The sequence below is a fragment of the Schistocerca serialis genome, chromosome 9 (genome assembly GCF_023864345.2).
Source record: "Schistocerca serialis cubense isolate TAMUIC-IGC-003099 chromosome 9, iqSchSeri2.2, whole genome shotgun sequence".
NCBI classification, from domain to species: Eukaryota; Metazoa; Arthropoda; class Insecta; order Orthoptera; family Acrididae; genus Schistocerca; species Schistocerca serialis.
In genome coordinates this window covers 293851422-293874130 of record NC_064646.1, presented here as the reverse complement: position 1 = coordinate 293874130, position 22709 = coordinate 293851422, and the positions used below count along the sequence as shown (strand labels likewise).

The 22709-nt window shown below is 44.3% G+C and overlaps 1 protein-coding gene across 4 annotated transcripts in view; it reads right to left on the bottom strand.

Annotated features, from left to right (window-relative positions):
• Positions 1–22709, bottom strand: part of LOC126419777 (afadin) — a 1120405-nt gene that overhangs the window by 860573 nt on the left and 237123 nt on the right. The window lies entirely within an intron of this gene.

The window sequence follows — 22709 nt, the reverse complement described above, 5'->3', positions numbered from 1 at the left end:
AATCTTATTTCAATTGACACTAAAACCTTTTATACAGAGGAAGAGTGTCTACTGTTAACTTACAAAACAGTGAACGAAAAAAATATGACTTGCACCATATTGGCACTCTTTGGGTGGATATCTACGAAAAGAATAAAAGATAAAAAGTGAACAAGGTCGACAATATACCAGGCCGCAAGATCAGGTAGTCAGGAGGAAGAGCAATTGTTAAGCGCAATTGCTCTTTCGTGAATATTACAATGAAGCCACAACTGTAACAAGGAAAGCTGTTAGACTCCGGAACGTGAATCAGGCTGCCTTCACCGCAGGGCGTAGCAACTGAATGAGTCACGCGTCTCCCTCTAGTATACACGACAATAACTGCTGCAATTAACCTTCCCGGCAGTCGACTCAGAGGAGTGCTAAGGGCCCTACCGCACTGGGAAGGAACAACAGGTCTGCTGGCAGAGACGCCAGACAGAAGCGTGGGAGAGGGCGGAGAAAAGAGTGTAGGTAGTCTCTTTAGTACGCCTCTCGCATCTCCTAAGTCAACCTGCTCTGCCGGCAGAGCGGCCGCCGCGAGATTCAGTCGGCAGGCGTGCCAGACTGACGGCGCTGCCAATGAAACACAGGACGTGATTGTTCAATTTCTCCAGGCGTATTTTATGACGAAATAAATCTCGGGTGGACAGCCTGGTATGAGTGTGCATAGGACACAATATTTCCGCAATCGACCACATTGCCATCATCAGGTGCGCTGATGTACTGACCGGCGGTGGGCCGGCGCCAGGTATATATAGGACAATCGCCCTCCCGCTCCTCCCTCAGGTGCTTCCTATGAGTCGATGCGGTCCGCGGTCCGCGCCCCGCGCGCGGTCCAGGTGCAGCGTCCGTTCTCCCGCCGTCCTAGGTCTTCTCGTTCAGGAGGGTCTGCCGGCACCGCTCTCGTCATTGTTCCCTCCTCCCCCGAAGTCGGTACACTCTGGGACATATAATTTTTCTTCTTAATCCGGGTGATCGCGGGTTCCCACGCCCTGCTAAGGATGTAACCGCTGTCACGATTTAGTCGTGGCTCCCTTACTCTGATCTCTATGGCTTCTTTGATGACACGGTCCCAGTATTTGGAAGTCTGTGTTAGGACTTTGCTTTTGTCATAATCCATGCTGTGGAGTTCAGACAGGCAATTCTCAGCGATTGCCGACTTACTGGGCTGTTGCAGTCTAGTGTGCCGTTGATGTTCTCGGCATCGGTCCTCAATGGTACGAATGGTCTGCCCTATGTATACTCTACCACGTTGGCAAGGTATCTGATAAACCCCTGATTTACGTAGACCAAGGTTGTCCTTGACACTACCAAGAAGGCTCTTGGTTTTGCTTGGAGGACGGAAGATGGTTTTCACTTGGTGTTTACGTAAAATGCGTCCAATTTTTCCGGATAAGGCCCCACAAAACGGAGTAATAGCCAAGGCCCCCTCTTCCTGAGGTTCATCCTCAGTTTCCGCCGGTGCTGCAAGTGTGGGATGTAGAGCCTTCCGAATTTGCCCTCCCTTGTAACCGTTCCTCCGAAACACGGTCTTCAGATGGTCCAATTCTTGTTGGAGGCTGTCCCTGTAGGAGATGATGTGAGCTCATTTATGTCAAACACAGGTCGGCTTATGGCTGCTCCAGCACCAGGACGCCAGAAGCGCTAACTGCCGCTCAACCGTACCATTTTTATCCGCCCACGTGAGCGCTACGGCGTGTGTACACCTATTCTTGTTTCTTCGAGATTCAAATGAGATCAGTTGTTGGCAATTACAGGGGTCATGAATGAATCTCAGATCGAAGAATAGGCCTCTCCACATCACAACCACAGTCAAACTACCTACAATACCGCACTTTCTGGACTCTGGATGGCTGGAGATCGTGGGAATTACGATCCTCAATTTCCTCACAACCTGTTACTCATGCTCCACTCCAGCGACAAGAGCTTTACAGCACAGACTATGTAAGTTTTCCTCGAAACCAACTTCCAGACCGAAATAGCACAGCTACATCTCCTGCTGCAGTGAATGCTGCTAATGGAGCAAATACATCAGAAATGCTTGAATTATTTTAAGAAAAGAGAGATGATACAACGCAGACAGGTTTCCGACTTCTTGTCTAGAACGTTTGTAAATTAACTTCAGTTTATTATAACGTCTTTTCAAATAAAAACTGAAGAAACTTCAATGCATACTTTACAGTTACAACTAAAACTGTAAATATCAGACAGCAAATAAGCTACCGTATACACAGGCCACGAAAATCTTTTCCTCTGGTGAGATTACTTTCCTTAAAACAGTAACCTTTGTCATTAGTTAAACTCGGGAGATCTCCAACGCCTCGTCAAAGGAACAGAATGACACTCTCAGGGTAGTGGAAAATTTGGCACTGTAGGTTCTTAAATCATTATGGAAATGAGCTTTTGCGTCATTGGCAGGGACGCCCCTGACGGGGCAGGACCGGCCGCCTTGGTGCAGGTCTTATTACAGCCGACGCCACATTGGGCGACCTGCGCGCCGGATGGGGATGAAATGATGATGAAGACAGCACAACACCCAGTCCCTGAGCGGAGAAAATCCCCGACTCAGCCGGGAATCGAACCAGGGCCAGTAGGACGGCAATCCGTCACGCTGACGTGAAGCGTGTTAAATAACCCGTTAATGTCACCGATCACCAATGAAAGGATGTGACCAGAACTTCTTTTTCTGCATTCCTTTGTTATTTCGAACTTCTACTGAGCGAGGACTGAAGGCATTCCTCTGACGTCTCTGCTGGCGCCTTGTACTGCTAGACCTGGACGCTGCCAGCAGACCTGCCGTGGCATCCCACTGCGGTAGGGCCTTAAGGTCAGTGCTCCAGTGACGAGCAGTGAAGGTCATAGATATCACAAGTACATATCTAGTCGAGAAACAAGATGGCTTCATGTCAATCTTATACTTTTGTTTTTTCAAGAAGTCGATATGTTAAATACACTTTTGAGCGGCAGCTTGTACGCTGAAGAGCCAAAGAAACTGGCACACCTGCCTAATATCGTGTAGGGCCTGGTGGGCACGCAGAAGTGCAGCAAAACGACGTGACATTAACTCAACTAATGTCCGAAGTAGTACTGAAGGGAACTGGCGCTATGAATCTTGCAGGGCTGTCCAAAAATCCGTAAGAGTACGAGGGGGTGGACATCTCTTCTGAACAGCGCGTTACAAAGCATCTCAGATATGCTCAATAATGTTCATGTCTGAGGAGTTTGGTGGCCAGCGGAAGTGTTTAAACTCACAAGAGTGTTCCTGGAGCCACTCAGTAGCAATTCTGGACGTGTCACCTGTCAGAGTCCTGTCTAGACGTATCAAGGGTCCCATGTCACTTCAACTGCACACGTTCCAAACCATCACAGAGCCTCGACCAGATTGAAAAGTCCCCTACTCACACGCAGGGTCCATGGATTCATGAGATTCTCTCGATACCCGTACACGTCCATGCGCTCGATACAATTTGAAACAAGACTCGTCCGACCAGGAAACATGTTCCCAGTCGTCAAAGGTTCAATGTCGGACTTGACGGGCTCAAACGAGGCATAAGGCTTTGCGTCGTGCAGTCATCAAGGGTACACGAGCGGATCCTCGGTTCCGACAGCCCATCTCGATGATGTTTCGTTAAATGGTTCGCATGCTGACACTTGCTGATGGCCCAACACTCAAATTTGGAGCAATTTGCGCAAGGGTTGCACTTCTGTCACGTTTTACGATTCTCTTCAGTCATCGGTGGTCCTGTTCTTGCCGGATCTTTTCCGGCCGCAGCGATGTCGGCGATTTGATGTTTTACCGTATTCCTGATATTCACGGTACATTCGTGAAATGGTCGCACGGGAAAATCCCCACTTCATCGCTGCCTCTGAGATACTGTATCCCGTCGCTCGTGCGCCGACTATAACACCACGTTCAAATTCACTTAAATCTTGATAACCTGCTGTTGTAGCAACCGTAACCGATTTAACTGCGCCAGACGCTTGTCTTATACGAGCGTTGCCGACCTCAGTGTCGTCTCCCGTCTGTTTACTTATCTCTGTATTTGAATATGCATACTTATATCAGCTTCTTTGGCGCTTCAGTGTACTTTCTTTTAACGAATGCATAATGGTTTCATGTGGCGCAAAGAGACTGTCAAGGATACGCTTTTTAAGACTTTCTTCTTTTAGGTTCGGGCACAAAATTACGCAACCCATCACATATTTAACGAAAAAACAATAGCGAATACATGGCCGCTCTCGATACCTTCAAAAAACAGTTGCTTAAAATATTCCGACCACTGTAAGCTCTTATAACTTAACAATTATTTTGAAATACACTCGGTAACTTCGTTCATTGTAATGCAGGAAGAAAACTAGAGCCTTAAACAGCGATATGATATCTTCAGTGTCTCGTTATGAAGTCCAACAACTTCAAAAAATTACCCTTGGTCAAATAGGATCTTTATTTTCTGTTTTCATACTATAGTTAGTTGGTGATATACTGTATGTGCTATGAAAACCAAACAACTTAGATGGATTCCACCATGGACCACGGGTGCTGCACGTTCTCGCAAATACATCCTTCAGTCACAACTACTTCATGAGGTCATGACTAAAAACGCGAATCTTAGAAACCTTGACAACAGAGCTTTCGGTCTGAAATACGTATCGTAAATTTAAAAAATAAATAAATAAAAACGAAATACCGTCAACAGACTTTTATTCATATGATAAATATCATTTTATTGTTCATGTACTGAAAATGTTTGAGAAGAATTCCTTTACAACCAATCATCTCTCTCGCTTTCTAGGAGGCCACACGGCAATATAATATTTACAATTTTTTTCTATTTATGGTACGTGACTTGAGAAGTCAAATACCAATCACGCAAAGTAGTTCGATGCAACCATCAAAAATTTTCGACAGTTACGTTTTTCGAGCGTTCTTACTACCTTAAAGTAAGGCCCATTTTTCGACAGGTAGTGTGTTTCTGTGGAAGAATGCTCGTCTGCCACCTGGTGAGCTTAGGTTCCATTTCCGGCAGCCGCAAATTTTTAAAAGGAAGTGCATGTTCTACAACATTTCTTTCAAGCTCTTTAGACTCGTAATTGCTGGATCACTGGTTAGAACATCGTGTCGTAATTTTTTATAATTTTCGTTTAGTTCAAATACTTATGTCATTTAAAAACAAAATTCATAAAATATATCCTAATTTTTATGAAAAATGATCCTTTCGTCAATTAAAAGAACTTACCACATTCCAACCTTGCATCAAACTCGGGCAACGGTGCAGAACAGTGTATGGCTACATCCTTCATTCCAAACACATGATAAAAGCAAATACTAAAGTAAACACAATCATTGCCCTAAACTATCTACGCCTACTTTCGAATACCCGGGCGCAACAAGACAACAACTCATCGCAAATTGAGTAGACGTGCTAGTTTACACTTTTTCCGGAAGATGTGCTTCAACTTTCCGTGGACAGAGTTTCCAATTTTCTCTCCACCTTCATTATTATCTAAGTTTAGCCTGGTATAAATTTTACATTTCATTTGATGGAAACTATTAAACGTTTTGATGGAAACTATTACACGTTTCGGTGTTTCTGTTGTCAGGTGTCGAACATCGATGAGTCGAAATGTTGACAAATACCGGGTCGCGCCTTTTACAGATCATCTTAGCTTGCTGCTATAGAATCTCTCTCACGGCGCTGCCGCTAAACTATGGACTGAACGATGTAGCTTCTCTTTGGTGACAATGGCGGCGCTCGGTGTTAATCCGTTTTCTCTTTAATTGTTCCTTTACTAGCATGGCACCACAGTTTTCATGCAACCTTAAAGGCATATCGGCACAGCTTGATCTATTTTGTGCGCTGCTCTTACAACCGTTTGTTCTCACTGTCCAAATTCCTTGCCAGCGCACATCACGTGACCATTAGAAAATTAATCTGACACTTTAAATGAATGCTATTCTATCCGCCAAAATCTGCTTTACTTACTATAGTTTTCGCTCGAATCTGCTAAAAAGCACTCAAAGAAACTACATAATTAGTTGTATGTATTGTAGTGTATGTTAACCGGGGGCGTAGAAACTAGAGAGGCTCCGTCCCTGGCCGCAGCCGCAGTGGTCCACAACCCCACGACGACTACCGCAGTCCACTTCACCCCTCCGCTGCCCCATACCGAACCCAGGGTTATTGTGCGGTTCAGCCCCCGGTGGACCCGACTCCCCCCCCCCCCCCCCCCCCCGGGGAACGTCTCACACAAGACGAGTGTAACCCTTATGTTTGCGTGGTAGAGTAATGGTGGTGTACGCGTACGTGGAGAACTTGTTTGCGCAGCAATCGCCGACTAGTGTGACTAGTGTAGCTGAGGCGGAATAAGGGGAACCAGCCCGCATTCGCCGAGGCAGATGGAAAACCGCCTAAAAACCATCCACAGTCTGGCCGGTTCACTAGACCTCGACACAAGTCTGCCGAGCGAATGCGTGCCGGGGACCAGGCGTTCTTTCCCTGTCCGGGCCACATAATAAGTTACTTTCAGCACTACCTTCTCTTGTTTCATCGATATTCAAAATCAGATTACCTGACATGTCAACATGAAAATTTCATCCCCAGCACTGACGATGTTTAGCATCAATGATAGAAGTTCAAGAGCATTGGACGACGCTTTAGCGTGGTATGTGCCGGGCAAACTTACGACAGATAGAAAAACCTGAAAACCTTCCATGGTACGACAGCGATCTAAGGAGACCGCTACCAAAGCAAAGAGAGCTTCACTGCCAATTTAAACATAACCAAAGCCTCACAGACAAACTAAACAAAGCCAAAGTTAGCGTAAGCAGGGCCATGACTAACACCTTCGACGCACTGTAAAGTACAATTCTATCCACAGACTTGACAGAAAATCCTAAGAAGTTTTGATCTTAAGTTATATCAGTAAAAGTATCCAAACGATCTCCCAGGCATTCTGTCACCATAATGGCATTGAAACAGAGGACTGCACAGAAAAGGCTGAAATAGTAAACGTCTTTTTACAAAAGTGTTTCACGAGGGACGCCTGCATTGTAGTTCATCCTCTAAATCGTAGTACTAAAGAGAGAAAGACAAATATCGAAATATGTGACAAAGGGATAGTAAAGCATCTGAAAACGTTCAACAGAGGAAAGACCACTGGACCTGACGGGAAACCAATTCGATTCTACTCAGAGTATGCGAAAGAATTAGCCCTTCTTTTAGCAGCGGTGTACCGTAGGTGGAAAAAAAGTAGAGGTCATTACCATTCTCAAGAAGGGTCGTCTCATCGAACAAAAGCACTCTGACGCCGGTCTATTGTAGAGTTTTGAAACATGGTTTAAGCTCGCATACTATGACATTTCTGAAGACCGAAAATCTCCTCTGTAGGGATCGCCATGGGTTCAGGAAACAAAGATCGTGTGAAACAGAATTCGTTCTGTTCGTCCACGAGACCCAGAAAGCAGTAGATACAGGCGCTCGGGTAGATACCACGTTTCTCGACCTCCAGAAGGCGTCAGATACAGCTCCTCGCTGTCGGCTAATGAACAAAATACGAGTATAGAGACCAGCTGTGCGATTCGGTTGAAGAGTTTGTAGCAACACAGCACGTCATTCCGAACGGATGGAAGACCTCAGAAGTACACTAAACTAACTTCGGGCGTGCGGCGTGGGACCATCACTTTTCACAACATGCAAGGTGCAGCGCTTCAATCCGGATAAATTTCAATTTGAATTTCTCGGCATATCGTAGGCCCTCTGGAGGTCGCGATTGGCGTTCTTGAAAGCCACAGGCGTCTAATAAACAGAAAATCAAAATGGCCGATACGTCACGGGTAAGTGCGAAGTTCAATAGAAGTACCGCAAATTTTTAAAAGGAGGTGGAGGTTCTACAGCATTTCTTTGAAGCTCTTGAGACAGGTAATTGCTGGATATACATATACATACAGAGGGAAAAATGCAGCGAAATGAAGGAGATGGGCCTGCAGAGAATCAACGCTGGGTGCAGGGAGTGGCATTCGACCCTCAACATAAGCAAATGTAACCTATTACGAATTCGTAGATAGAAATAGTAGGTTGCAGTAAGTACTGGGAGATGAAGAGACTTGCACAGGATAGGGTAGCATGGAGAGCTGCATCAAACCAGTCTCAGGACTGAAGACAACAACAACAACAACAACAACAACAACAGATAGAAATAACTGGATTCTTCGGGTACCTGAAGTCAGCTGTTTACGATATTGTAGCCGAGTATACCGCTTCGGCTGAGGAGATAGGCCTCAGTACTGAATGTCGGCGAGCGAACAATGCATCGGATGGCAAAGGACCTCATACGAGCCACTTAGTACAAAACTGGCTCTCGGATAACGTTGACCTGTTCCGGTCAATATGGCCCCCGAATGACTCGGATTTGAGCGACTTCGACTACTATGTTTGGAGGGTAGTCGAAAGAGTTACCAATAAGACCAGCCACTTTAATGTCGAATCTCTACGCACCGCTATCGAAGTAACATTCGCGAATATGGACAGCGCTGTTTTAAAGAGTGCGTTCAATCGCTAAATGACAAGGTTGGAGGTGGTCACTGCGGCTGTAGGCGGTTACATCGAATAATGTTACTCTTGAAAGATACAACTACTAACATGTAAAAGGATTTTCGTTACTTTTGAAAGATACAACTACTAATATGTAATGCTATAGTAAATTTGCTTTTTAGACAAAGTTTCATTTGTCCGGATTTAAGTGCCGCACCCTGCATGTAAGTGACCTAGTAGATAAAGTCGGAAATTGAGTGAGGATTTTCGCGAATGTCGCTGCTGCATATAGAGGGAAAAGTGAAGCGAAATGAAGGAGATGGGCCTGCAGAGAATCAACGCTGGGTGCAGGGAGTGGCACTCGACCCTCAACATAAACAAATGTCACCTATTACGAATTCGTAGATAGAGATACCCTGTTTAGTATAATTACGTGATTGAAGCACAATCACAGGAAGCAATTACTTCCATAAAATAGCTAGGAGTATGCGTACGGAGCGATCTCAAGTGGTATCACCACATAAAATTAATCGCAGATAAGACAGGTGCCAAACAGATTCGCTGGAAGAATCAGCACATTTCGTTACAGGCTCATTTAGTAAGCACGAAAGTGTCGAGGGGGTACTCAGCCAATCCAGTGGCAGAAACTGAAAGAGATGTGTTGAGCATCACAGTGTGGTTTGCTGTTAAAATTCCTGAAGTGTACGTTTCTAGAAGACTCAACCAAAATATTGCGTCCTCCCGTGTATCTCACGAAAAGACTATGAAGATAAAATTAGAGATTCGAGCCCACACAGGTACTTACCAGTATTAGTTCTTACCGCGAACCGTAAGTGACTGCAACAGGAAAAGAGAAGGCACACTGGTACACGCAGTACACATACCATAGGGTGACTTGCGGAATATACATGCCACCGCTACTTGCGTTTGTTAAACTACATATCCAGTGCAAGGAGTATATAGGGGCACCGAATAAGATAAGAATATTAATAAATTAAAATGTAATTAGGATACTATAAACGATGAATGTCTCTGATAGGCTCGATAATGCGGATCGCTGACTGCGCGCGACCGCAGAGCCAAATATACTGTAATGCTTTGTGGGACTAAGAGAGCCTGGATAGCACAGTCTGTGAGGGGAAGACGAAGGAATAAGCAGTTTCTGCGGTGTGCTGTGTGAAGTCACCAAGAGTTACATTAATGTGGGTATGTCCATATTGTTGAACTTAGAAGCAGAAGTCTTGATGTAAGCAAGGTAAAAATATTAATTAATTATGATTTGATGTTTTATAGGATTCCTAATATACACGGTACACTCGTGAAATTGTCGTACGGGAAAATTCCCACTTCATCGCTCCCTTGGAGATGCTGTGTCCCATCGCTCGTGCACCAACTATAACACCAGGCTCAAACTCTCTTAAATCTTGATAACATGCCATTGTAGTAGCAGTAAAGTATCCGGATACCCCCAAAGACAGGGGTGCATTGTGCTGCCACGTACTTTTAGGAACTCCATATCAGCGACCTCAGCAGGCATTACACATCTGCGGAACTCACGGCTTTGAACGTGGTCAAGTGATTGGGTGTCACTCGTGTCATACGTCTGTAAGCGAGATTTCCACATTCCTAAACATCACTAGGTCCACTGTTTCAGATGTGATAGTGAAGTGGAAACGTGAAGGGATACGTACAGCACAAAAGCGTACAGGCCGATCTCGTCTGTTGACTGACACAGACCGCCAACAGTTGAAGACGTTCGCAATGTGTAGCAGGCAGACATCTATCCAGACCATCACACAGAAGTTCCAAACTGAATCAGGATCCACTGCAAGTACTATGATAGTTAGGCGGGAGGAGGACACTTTTGATACAACTTGAAAAAGGAATCGGCCCGAGGCATCAAGGAATTATCAATTTGGTAACGCAACGAAGTGTGGGGGCAAAAATTCTCGAGAGACACCAAAGTATGAGGACAATAAATGGTTCAAAAGGACGTAGACTGCAACAGTTATGCAGAGATAAATTGGCTTGCCACACGACAGAGTAGCATGTGGAGCTGCATCAAACTAGTCTTCGGACTGAAGACAACAAAACAGCAGCAACAGATAGGTACTTTCCCTCATTCTGTTCGCGACTGGATTGGATCAGAAAGTGGCGTATAGCTGTACGAGGTAAAAGGGCGTATTAAAAGTAACGCCTCCAAATTCTTTATGTGAAAACTCTTAAAGCTTGTTACATAACACAAACGTTATTAAAATTCTACATCTTTTTTCTTCATGTCTTTATATTTGCAGTGCCCTGTCGCTAGAGGGCACGGAATTATAGGATGTCACATGGCGGTGAGAACGTAACTATGTCGGTGGGTGAGAAATAACGTGTTGTAATCGAGTTTCGAAGACTTCGTCCACACATCGAGCTCCCTCCTCTTTAAGCATCACAATGACAGACCACACATGAGCGCTGCGACATCTCCCTGCAACAATGCGAGGCCTTGCTTTCACTGGAATAAATCATCCTTCATAGTCTCCCGACTTGCCCCATCCAAAATCCATCTGTTTCCGTAATTTTAAGAACACCACTTGGTTGTGATGAAACGGTTCAAGCAGAGGTATGGTTGTGGTTTCGTCAACGAAGACAAACTTTCGACAGTGACGGTGTCAACAAACTGGTCTCTCGTCGGGAGAAATGTGTACGTCGTCACGGTGGCAGTGCTGAAAAATAAGTATTTAGACATGAAGACTAAAGATGTAGCACGTTAATAACGTTTGTTTTATTTAAAAAGTTTTACCAGTTTTCATATTAAAAATTCTAAGGCATTACTTTTTAGCACGCCCTCGTACCTTCGCTATCCTCTTCATTGTTCATAGGTTTAGGTTTGTGGAGTATACACACAGATGAGGGGATTGAGGGGGGGGAGGGGGGGGGGAGAGAGAGAGAGATAATGGGGAGGAGTAATTACTGGTCGGTCGCGAAACATAATCAGTCAGCAAACTCTCGTACGTATTTTGTAACTGCCTCATTCCGCTTGTTATCTTTATTACGATCTCTGGCCATTTGGTTTTATCTTTCCGCCTCAAAATTAACCCAATAACTCTGTGCAGACAAATATGCGGACAGGTCGGTTGCATTAATTCGATCGCTACCGTAATATCAGGATAACGTCAGTATGCCAGTGTTAATAACAGGAGAGTAATATCACCGAACGCTTTAAGCAGTCGGAGCTTCCACAGCAGAGGGTAGTAAAGAGGAAAGCAGCGTGCACAGAAATAAATGCATGCCGTCGAACTATTACCGGATTCTGGAATGCCTGTTGCATTATACTGAGAACCAACAGGCCTTCGGGTCTATTCCGTGGAAGCATTGTAACTATAATGCAGACAAATTGCTTCCTGAATAACACTGAGCTTAACCCAACTCCAAAGATGGCAAGAGCTGAACAATGAAAGCGCTCTTTTTCTGCTCGAGCTGTGTCTTTGTTGTTCAGATGCCTTTGTATTTTTCCCTCTCAAGCAGTCTTATTTGTGGTTCAGCATTCGTGTAGCCCTCATACTCATCACAAGCAACCCAATTCTGTATTCTGCATTGAAAACGTTTCCATACATGCAAGTGATGCATGTTCCTTCCCCTCCTCTTGGCACTTCTGAATGTATATTCTATACATCATTCGAACGCTGAGTTTACTATCTAGGTATTGCCGTTAACTACCATCTTTAGCGTAATATGATTCTACTTCATAAAATAAATCTATATGATTTTTTATGCCTTCCATAATGCAATCTGATGTTCGTTGTTGATTATTGTGTTTGCCACGTTTGCTCTCATTTACTACATCTTCTAGGCTAGTTTTCCCTAAAATTGTCTTTACCTTCTGACCAGTAATACTAAATATATGCATACTTTTACTACTTGATTTTCAAGAACAAACGTGTACCGGTACTGTAATTTGGAAGTACACCTGAACCTAATACCATCTTCCAATCTGTTATAAATTCTTTTTCATGTATGCTTTTCCCTTCTGATAAGCTTCTTTTCTAATGTTTCTCCTCCATTTCCACTCTCCATTCTTGCGTTTATGAGTTGTTCCTGAAAACATTTGTTTCCTTTTTAGCCTATCTACTTAAAGAATCCGAAGGGCTGGTTACAATGCAGCAGGCTAATTATAATTAAATAATATTACCTGCCAGTACTTTTATTTACAGCTGTTTCGGCTGATTCATCAGGGTTATCTGCTATCCCATCTGAATTCTCAGTAATGAGATCCTGCACTTTCTGGCAATCATGTGCCCCGTAATAATAATTTCTCATGACAGAATGACTCCGTGGATTTACTATAGTATGTTATGTTCTCAATATTGCTAACTTATTAGAGTAGTCCAACAAATTAAGCTTAAATATGTTTTCCTTCGCACCTGAAACTATTTGTTCCCTATTCTCACTCTCAGAATGATGTGATGATTGATATTCTGATGAATCATCAGATACTGGGATCTATTCTATATAAGAATCGCCACTTTTGCCATCGTCAATATCTAAATGATGATGATGATGATGATGATGATGATAATAATATTTTAGCCCTGTCTGTACAATAGTGCTTCGCCGACAACAGTATTATTACCTTCTTGATTGTATTTCGTTTGCTGTTTAGACGAACAATTACTCTTACGGAGTACGCCTTCAAGGCTTGTGTTTTCTGCTGAAATATCTGGTTGTAGGAAATCGTCCTTTCTTGCTTTCTCTAAAGCCAATCGTAACATTAATCTGGAATATCTCATTTTATGCTTTCAGCCAAAAGACAAAATATAAGCTAGGTTAGGCTATATACAACACAACACGTTGTACTGTAACCTGGTTTGTTACTGCAATAACTTTAATATAATGATTAAAATATGGTAATCATACTTACGACGCTTATTACTGGGTGATACTAGACAATAAACACAATGCAAAACAGATAAAAGCTTCAAGCACAACCTGCTGCTTCAATCAACTATTTTTTCCGCGCATCACTTTAACAAAAAGTGGTTCAAATGGCTCTGAGCACTATGCGACTTAACATCTGAGTTCATCAGTCCCCTACAACTTAGAACTACTTAAACCTAACTAACCTAAGGACATCACACACATCCATGCCCGAGGCAGGATTCGAACCTGCGAGCGTAGCGGTCGCGCGGTTCCAGACTGAAGCGCCTAGAACCGCTCGGCCACACCGGCCGGCCTTTAACAAAAGGGTTCAGTGATATCAACGTAACAGTGCATGACATACTTTTTTCCCCCTGTGAAACAAGTCGTAAAAGCAGTTATTATAAAAGGTCACGTCAGCTGTGGAAGATACGAATGCAAAACAATCGTAATGGCAGTTGCGATGATATTACATTGAAAATATACAGAGTTCGTGGTGACGATGCTCAGACATCTTCTTTGTATCACGAATCAGTAAGCGGAACATTTACGATTTTATTTCACAGACAAAAAATTTATTCGGAAAACAAAGAGGCACTGTGACTTCGTTTTCTCCCAAAGCGTAGTTCCGATAATATTGCTCCAAACAGTTGATTTCTTTGGGTGTCATTCCAACAGATGTATCTCAGTAACCAATAAAAATTGGACACGTTATATGAAATGTTTTTATTCGAATTATTCTACACCACCGATTCTCAAACTGCAGAGTCCTCGGGCTCCGCAAGGCCTCTGTGAGAACTCCGCCAAAATAATATCAACCTATAGAAAAAGGCAAATTAAATCTTGTCTCATACTGAGAAAAACAACTCTTTATAAATATCACATCATTATGGTTTTAAAAATTTTTTTCTTAGTGCTTGATAGCCGAGAACGGGGCAACCAGCTGCACAGCAAATCTATCATAATTCTACAATCAAAAATTACAAAAAAAAAAAAAAAAAAGCATCCAGTTACACGAGCAGGTATGAGGCGACTCGGTAGTCATCACTATAGACGCACGCAGCAGCCGCTCTCTCTCTCTCAGTGTGTGTGTGTGTGTGTGTGTGTGTGTGTCGCGCGATGTCTCATCTACAAACACCGCGTGCATTCCACCACGCGCGCTCTCTCTCTCTCTCTCTCTCTCTCTCTCAACCAAACACCTCGAAGGATTTCGTCGCTTCCTTATCTATGCTTCACCATCCAGGGCTGTATACAATGAGGTGACGAAAGTCATGTGATAGTGATATGCGCGGTGTTATCGCGTACGCAAGGTATACAAGGGTGCATTGGCGGAGCTGTCATTTGTACTCAGGTGATTCATTTGAAAAGAATTCCAGAGTGATTATGGTCGCATGGCGGAACTAACAGACTCTAAACGCGGAGACATCCCATTTCAGAAATCGTAAACCGATCAACTCTTGTGTAAGGATGTTCGCGGATCTGGAAGCAACCATCGTGTGAATCACTGCTCGCTCTGTCCGTTGACGATATCGAGAAGGCTATAGATAGCCGTAATTGGCGCGTAGCTTACCAGACTTCCGGAAAGCCCTGATACAACCCGCACGGTCGCACAGAAAACAAGAGACGCACTGACTGAATATCTTGGTTCCCAAGGCGCATGAGATGTGAAAGGTACCCGGAGGGAAAGAGATAGGATACGAAGCAGTTTTGCGCAGGAAGCCAAGTCGCTGGAAATTTGTTATGAGACGCAGAAAAAATTTTAGGCGACTTGCGCCTGGTTTGAAGACTGGCAGTTGTCTCTCGACATGAATACATCCAATGTATTGTGAGAAAAGGACTCGGTATCGTCTTAGTGAAAGGCCGAGTATCAGACACTAGAATCAGTCAGTTCCCCTTTTATTAACCTCTCCCTCGACGATGTAGTACCCCTTTTGAAATGGGGCTAACGGATGAGACAAAAATTCCAATTACAACTGCGCGAATCGCCCTGGATTTGTTTTATCAGAGCGAGAGGAGCACTGGGATGACCAACTTAGTCCAGCGGTAGGTAATCGCGAGAGCCTTAATATCCAAATTCCCGCACACTGCGTTTGAAAACCAGCCGATAAAAATTACATCATGCAATGGCCATGACGATAAACGCAAGAGAAATTCGTGGTGCCGTGTATCATCTCCGAATGAGATAGGTACACTGTGGGCTCGCTGCTACATTCAGTTCCCCGCTTAGATGTTAACAAAATGTGGAGATCGTCCAGCAAATGACCAGCTGACTGAAGGTGGATGAAGAAGATGATGATGACGATGATGATGATGATTTAGTTGAGGGGGCACTCGACATCATGGTCATCAGCGCCCTGACGAAAATCTCATGGGTGGGGACGAAGTCTGTCCCTACATCTAGAGCCGGCCGCTGTAACAGCGGTTCTAGGCGCTTCAGTACAGAACCGCGCCGCTGCTACGGTCGCAGGTTCGAATCCTGCCTCGGGTATGGATGTGTGTGATGTCCTTAGGTTAGTTAGGTTTAAGTAGTTCTAAGTCTAGGGGACTGATGACCTCAGATGTTAAGTCCCATAGTGCTTAGAGCCATTGGAACTATTTTTGAGCCCACATTCCTAGCAATTTATAACGTACTGAAGTCTGTCGCCCTTCCCTTACAGTTGAGGGGGCTGGAGGTGGACCCAACGCTGTGTTTAGCTGACAAGTCCGAGGGACCACCAAACTGAGAAATGGCGTCCCCACATCAGATACACTCGTTGTTTTATTGGGCGCTTGCATTATAAAACTGCATAGTAGTACCAGACACATCATACAAAAACAGAAAGCAATGGAGGCGCAAAACAGGTTGAACGGGCTCAGACGATAAGAGATTTATCGACTCACCTAGGACGACCGGCACGATGTGTTATCTTATGCACACTTAATTCTCAAGGGTAATCAATTACTGGCTCTTGAAACACGCTCTTTGTAACGTCCAAGTTGTCGATTACTCACTCAGGTATCTTTTATTCCACGACAGTTGGTGACGTGAAGCACACAATCAAGGTTAATTTAGATGTGTATGATCCCGATAAGCAGAGAATAAACGGGTTCACCTTATCAGACAATACGTTCCTGTAGCGTTTGTGGTGATAGAAGACGTTAAATGAATCGGCGACTCAATTTCATCCCATGCCAACGTACTCCTCACGAATTTACCACCGCCACCTTCCTAAATGTTGTCCTGTATGGTTACAATGTCTCAAGACGTTGGCTATACTCGTGCACTACCTAAGAGTGTACCAACGTGTAACGTGATCCATCGCTCCAGGTGACCTTTTTCATGTTTCGAAGCTTCAATGGTTATACACCAGCGTCTACCTCAATCTATGCGCCCTTTGGAGTTTGCAGTCTATGTATCTCGTAGTGTGGTTTTGGGTGGCATGGCTGAGCACAAGGTGGTTGCTGCCAACAAGGAATTCTTTCCCTATTAAAATATGATTTTTCCGAGCAAGAACAAATGTTTATTTCTGAACGTGTCCACCTGCTGGCGTACGCATTTCTTCCAACGGAAGATCAGTTTGTTAAACCGTCACTGAAGAATGTTTGGCTTCGTTTACAGAGCTACAATCTTACCTCTGTTTGCACCTCTTCATCACTATCAAAGTAACGTCCACGAAAACCAGATGGGCCCAAGTCGGAACTGTATCCAAGATGATGGATGACAGTGAACCCAGCGCGTCGTACTGTTGCAGCTGTCGCAGCACTCGTGTGGCCTGGCATTGTCCCGCTGTTGGAGAAGGTGCTGCACGTGTGGACGAACCCTTAGAAATCGAAACTTGATTACAGCATGCTGTTTCTCAGGCACTGCCATAGTTACGTCACTCACCGCCATGTTACACGCTACGATTTGGAGCCCTCTAGCGATAGAGGGCTGCAATTATTCAGACACAGATGAAGATGTAGGATGTTAACAACGTTTGTTTTATTAAAAAAACCCGTAAGAGTTTTGACATAGAAAATTCTAATGCAATACTTTTCAGCACGTCCTCGTATTGTGTTGTGTTATTTATGCTGCACAGAGCAACCACAGTAAGTGAGTAGGTGCAGTAGATAAGGAGAGTTCTCTACTGTCTGAACTATCACCAAATGGATGACAATATTAACATATTCATCCTGGTGGTTAAGTACATTCAACAGTTTCTCCATTCCTCACTCTGAAGAGCAGGACTGAGGATTTTAAACTCTGCATGGAAAACAGACGCGCACTGATTCAAAGACCGCAACGCTGCGTAATATAACCAAATGATTGCGGAAAAAAATTCCCTTTCAGTGTCAGTGCCGAACAATCTATGGACCCGAAGCCTCCAAAAACAGCGGTATTTCACGGGTAATCCCTTAAACGAGGTACCCCTTTAACACAATCCGCAGAAATCAACTACGTGTTGTTGGCTAGAACTGGAAAGATCTTTCACGATCCCCAAATGTTCGACGCTTTTCTGGACGTTCTTCTGAAATATATTCGTACACGGGAAACGGCCCGTTTTTTCACGCATTCCGACTGCGAATACACCGCCATCTCCGTATCTCATTCCCTCTTCCGTCATGCTCGGCGTGTGACTTCCACAGAACTGAGTACTTAGTATCCGAGCAGAGGGTGGGGTTTGTGGGGTGGGTGGGTAAGAGAAGACACTTGATATTAATTTTCTGCGAGAAGGGTGGAACAAACGAGGCTCCATTTATTACGAAATAAAACTGAAAACTATTGGACAATTGTGTTAAATCACCAAATTCACTATCGCTACTATTTTGTAATAGGTACGTACGACCTGCAAAGTACATAACTGACACAGTACATTTCGCATGAGAGTTGTACATATTATTTCGCTGTGAGGCAGGTAACACTCTCCGAGGCGGGCAAATACTTCATATATTCACATGTCAGCAGTATTTTTTAACACTGGCTGGTAACACGAGAAGAAAACATTTCAAGTTGAGGAACAGGTATGTCAAACTGTGCCACGTGGGTCGATACGAGTTCAAACTGCGAGGATCAATTTTTTTTTAGGGGGTGGGGGGTGGTCGGGAGTGTTGAGGCACCCATGCTTCCCTACCCTCGCTGGATATGCCCTTACCATCACATCAAATTTCTCCGATCAGAATGTGGCAAATTAAATTATATCACAACTGTGGATGAAAACTTGGCTCAGAGATCCTCGGAAAACTGTGTTTCATTCTCGTTCATCTTACTAACAAATGGTTTGCTACTGGGCTCACGAAAATTGTAAACTTAAGTAATGTGAAAAAGACGTATACGCGTTTTAATACTCCGTCACTTGCGCATCAGTTTCGGGAGTCTTCGTATGCGAATACTCTTTATTACAAAATGTACCACGAAACGGTGCTCTCTTAAGTCGAGCTCCCACGGCCAGTTCCGTCTTTCTCCACTTAAAAGACCCTCTTGATCTCAATGCCGGCCAACGATGCTCCGTCCTGCTTCTCGGCAACTTTCTACAACTTTATATTGCTCTCCTAGAAATAACTGCCCCCCCCCCCCCTTCCCCAAGCTTCTTGAGAAATGAAAACCTTGTTCCGAATGGGGTTGCAAGCCCAAGCCTTTGCCTTCACACAGCTGAGCTATTTGAGCCGAGTTATCTCCATGCAAATACATCCTGTCTCTCAACTTCCGCTTATTTACTTATGTACAACATATCATTGGTGACAACCAGCACCTCTCTCTCACCATGCCAGTAGTTACGTACAGCTTGTCACTGATGATACTGCTTTAGTGTTCCTAGCATAGTTTGAAAGTCAACGTTATAGACAGCTGCTCAAGAATAGTCTAATCAATGCCGTGGTTTGTGCATCTTCTGTTCTAACTTCTGACAATATTCACACTCCAGTTACATTCATACTGCTTAGAAGTTCAAGATACCTGCAAGGGATTAATGAAACTGGTCCGAGGAATGTAATCTAGAGTGTCTACGGCAACAAACATACCGATGTATACTCTGCTTACTATCAACATCTCAAATTTGTATTACCTCGCCGAATTAGCGATTCAAACATGGCAACAATTATTTTAGGTGTCATCTGTAGCAGGTTGTATATGCGTCTGAAAGTGCTTTACCGGGCATGGTTTTACTGCCTTCTTTTTTGCCGACTACCAAACTGACGTATAGGTGTGTGTGTGTGTGTGTGTGTGTGTGTGTGTGTGTGTGATTTAGATAAAAGTATATGTAAAATTTTACATGAAATTGTATGTCAAATTATTAAGATGACGTAAGCCAATAATACAATTAACACTTCAAATTTCTTTTAGAATGATGTCTACTTTCATTTTTCCACCATTTACAAAATATTTTATTAGAAATATAAAACACAAAGAGGGAATTCGACCAATTTTTCAGCACCTTATTCCTCCAGGCTCAGTGTTTAAGTGTGAGTCATACAACTAAACGTAGAAGAACAGCGTGACGCACTTCCTGAACAGAAATCATGTTTACTACTTCCTGTAATTCGAGCACTCGATGTGTGCAGCAATGAGGCGAGCACTGACGGAACATACTGAAGCTGTTTAACTACGTTCATTCCTGATGACGTGAAAAGCCTCTCAAGACGAAAATACTGAAGCAACGTTACAGAGAGCCTACAAAGCGATTGCCACAGTCGTAACTGGGTAGTAACTGGCGACCAGGACTATTTAGGCTTTGAGCAAGCTTCCCCCACCCGCCCATGTCAGGCAATTTTTTATTAAAAAATATGTGAGAGTTCTTAAAGGAGCAAACAGGAGAGGTCATCGGTCCCTAGACTTACACACTACTTAAACTAGCCTATGCTAAGAACAACATACACATCCATGCCCGAGGGAGGACTCGAACTTCCGGCGGGAGGGGCCGCGCAGTCAGTGAGATGGTGCTTCTAACCGCGCAGCCATTCCGCGCGGCAATATTTTATTTAACCATCACTGCTGATAAGGCTATTTATTCGTTTATTGACATCAGAGACACTGTCCTAAGCCTCACTGCTTGCAAGATTAACGGGATGCCATTTACACTTTTTCACTGTCGATCAATCCGAAGTTGTAACAAATAAAACAAAAGTTTAGTCTAATCTTTACAATTTCGCAGACAACGCATAATTTACTGCCTGCCGGCCGGTGTGACCGAGCGGTTCTAGGCGCTTCAGCCTGGAACCGCGCGACCGCTACGGTCGCAGGTTCGAATGCTGCCTCGGGCATGGATGTGTGTGATGTCCTTAGGTTAGTTAGGTTTAAGTAGTTCTAAGTTCTAGGGGACTGATGACCTCAGATGTTAACTCCCATAGTGCTCGGAGCCATTTGAACCATTTTGAATTATGTGCTGCTTGACACTATCATGTCGTTTAAATATCTACGCGTAAAGTTCCCAAGAGACATAAAATTAAACGGGAACGTAAGGATTGTAGTAGGGGAAGGAGAAAGGTAGACTTCCGTTTATTGGGAGAATTTTACGAAAGTGGTATGGAAGCTATGTGGCCTTGGCAGGTAGATATAGGGAGTTGGCACCACATCGATGAGCTCTGACGCCATGTTCAATCAGATCCTCAGATGCGTTCGATCGGGTTCAGATCTGGCGAGCTGGGGGGCGATCACATCAACTGCAATTCGTCATTGTGTTCCTCGCACCGCTCCGTCATATTCCTGGCCTTGTGACATACCGCATTAGCCTGTTGAAAAATGTCACTGCCGTTGGGAAACATTCCTTGGCCGTCATGGTGCTTTTCATGGGATCCACTGGGCCCATGGATGCCCACGTGAATGCTCTCCAGAGCATAATGGAGCCGCCACAAGCTTGCCTCCGTCCCGCCGTACAGGTGTCAAGGAGCTCCCCCCTGGAAGGCGATGGATTCGCGCCTTCACATTGGTATGATGAAGATGGTATCGGGATTCTTCAGACCATGTTATGCTCTGTCACTGCACTAACGTCCAATGCCGATGGTCACGTTCCTATTTCAGTCGATGTCGTGGTGTTAATACTGGCGTACGCTTGGGTCGTCGGCTTTGGAGGCCCATCGTTAGCAGTGTTCAGTGCACTGTGTGTTCAGATCCACTTGTACTTCGTACAGCACTAAAGTCTCATGTTAGTTCCGTTACAGTTCGCCGTCTGTTCTTTTTTATCAGTCTGCTCAGTCTACGACGTCTGACAAACGTAATGAGGGGAGCCGACGAACCCACGACGTCTAGATGTGGTTTCACCTTGGTTTCGCCACATGTTGAAGACAGCACAGCATTCTTGGAGCACTTAACAGGTCGTGCAGTTTGCGAAATGCTCGAGCCGAGCCTCCGGGCCATCATAATCTGTCCTCAGTCAACCTCAGATAGGTCGCTAGCCTTCCCGATACTATACACGGATAGCACGTTCACTGATACTACACGCACCGGGTCGACCGAAGCGTCCGATCCCACCCGCCGGCTTTGACCTGTGACGTAAGGCTGTTGTGTGTGATGTCACGACGGTGCGGAATTGCGGAATTTAGTTTGTGAGAGTGGCGTGTTTGTAGGTGTCGTTTTGATGTGATCGGTGGTGCTCTCTGCTGGTGGGTTAGGTTATGTTTTTGGTTTAATTTGCATGTGTGGCGTGTTAATAGGTGGCGTATTGTTGCGGTCGGTGGTTTCCTCTGGTGGTGTGTTTATGGGTAGCGTGTTACGTGGCGTATGGGGTTCATTTGCGTGATAGCATTGCACGTGTGTGGTATCGGGACTGTGCTTTCAGCGGAATATTTTTCAATGTTTAACGATTTTAGTTTTGTTATTTCGACGTTATTGTAATTTTTTTCTGTTCGTCGTGTGTGAATTTCGGTAAATTGCTTTTTTTATGTCTTTGGTCGGTGTGGATATGACTAACAGGGTCAACAGTTTCCGGTTGTCGGCGATGGTGGGGGACAGTGCGTTGTGTCTAATAAAATTTCTTCAACTATTCGGATTTTTGGATGAAGTCGTGAAGTGTTCAGTATGTCGTGAAGAAAAGAGGCTTGCTTAAAGTTATGGTGTCTCGGACCAGGGACGGCTGTATGTGGAGATATCGTAAGGATAACAGGTCAAGGGAAGTGTTCGATTCCACTTTTGTTGGTTTGTTGTGTTTTTTGAGGTAGTGAGGATTGTGGACGTGGTTGTAGCTTTCAGTTTTATAATTTGGTATAGGTAGTTTATGTTGTCCTGTATAGGTCAAGGGAAGTGTTCGATTCCAATGTGTGGTTGCTGTGGGTTTTCCGGTATCGGGAGTTGCTGTTGAGCTATAT